This window comes from Castor canadensis, chromosome X (genome assembly GCF_047511655.1).
Source record: "Castor canadensis chromosome X, mCasCan1.hap1v2, whole genome shotgun sequence".
NCBI classification, from domain to species: domain Eukaryota; kingdom Metazoa; phylum Chordata; class Mammalia; order Rodentia; family Castoridae; genus Castor; species Castor canadensis.
The window spans coordinates 78,168,556-78,170,006 of record NC_133405.1 but is presented as its reverse complement, the minus strand read 5'-3'; the positions used below and the strand labels follow the sequence as shown (position 1 = coordinate 78,170,006).

The 1,451-nt window shown below is 42.0% G+C and overlaps 1 pseudogene; it reads right to left on the bottom strand.

The window, feature by feature from the left end:
• Nucleotides 1–371: 371 nt before the first annotated feature.
• LOC109675773 (transmembrane emp24 domain-containing protein 5-like) lies at nucleotides 372–1,204 on the bottom strand (annotated as a pseudogene).
• Between the last annotated feature and the right edge of the window lie 247 nt (nucleotides 1,205–1,451).

Genomic DNA, 1,451 nt, shown 5'->3' with positions numbered 1-1,451 from the left:
TATTCACTTTGAATTGGTACCAGTACAAGATGAACGACTGGGCTTATCATGCAGCTAGAATTGCCAGTCTGCCAGCAGGGCCATCTGCTTACCTTGTGATTGTGTCTTCAACTTCTTCTTGCCTTCACAGAGAGCCAGGGACAGGGCTTGGAACTTTTTGCTGCTTTTCTCTGTTGCCTCTGTTTCCCCATTCTCTGCTTTTCTGCTGTCTTGCTACCTTTTTTGTGATTCCCAACACTCTTTTACTCTTTCTGTCTTCAGCATATAGTCTCTTCTTTGTTACCAGACTCCTCTCATTCATGGAGTCAAAACAGTTTTGCTTCTAATCTGCCATCTTGCCCTAGCTGAGACTATGTCAAAAGTCTGAAATTTTAAGATCTACTTTTTCTCTTATCTCCAAATAGACTCTTCAGCATATAAACTTCAGTGGCTGACATTACCACCATGACCACTAAAATAATCATGGACCAGAAGTTGTCTCTATCAAAGTTGCTTTCTTATATGTTTTGCTCATGGGTTTCAAATGCTCTAAGCAGAGTTTGTATATGACCACTTTTGCTTAGTCTGTACTTGATGTTCTTGATGTATTCTAGGATGTTTCTTCCAGTTCCATGTCCATTATATCTGAGTCAATAACATACTTCTCCCAATTTTCTAGTTCCCATGCTCATTTCCATTATCCAGGAATAATTCGGAGAAAATTGTCTTTGAAATTGTGATGAATGTATTGTCAAAGCAGAACACGCAGTCACCAACCTCAACCTTTACAGTGTGAACTCTATCTGATTTTCTTTCTCAAAAACTAAGATTTGTAGCCAGAAACAGTGGCATAAGTCTGTAATCTCAACACTCAGGAGATTAAAGCCGGAGGATCTTGAGTTCTAGGCCAGCCTGGGCTACATAGGGAGACCCTGTTTCAAAAGAACTGGCTGTGGGTTTTGCCTTTTGGAGAGGCAAGATGTAAATCAATATATAATCTTCCTCTATCTAAAACTTGGTACTTGATTTCCAGGAAGGACTTCAGGCCCATGAACTGGTATAAGCCCTCCCTTTAGCTAACTGGAAGTGTAAAGGTGAAGTTACTGTCTAAGGAAGGCATGCAGCCAATAGCTAATGGCAGCAGCAATGGAGGATTGGCATGGCAGTCCACTAGCAGAGTGGCCAGGAGAAGCACAGGGGAGGGCAGCCAGATCTTTTCATCCATGTCTGCTCGGGCTGTCTGAGGATGAAAGTGACTTGGGTGCTAGCAGGTGTTGGTGCTTCACTTCATTTTTCCTTCCTGGACTCCTCCTAGTTCACAGGGAAAACTGGGGTCTGAAGAAACTTCAAGTGGTAGATGCAGCAAATGCTCTGAGGAAGAAGTGATGTCGTCCTATGTTTATCTTTTTAAGAAAACATCAAACTATTTTCCAGAGTGGTGGACCACTTCTTATTCAAACCAACAGTGTATG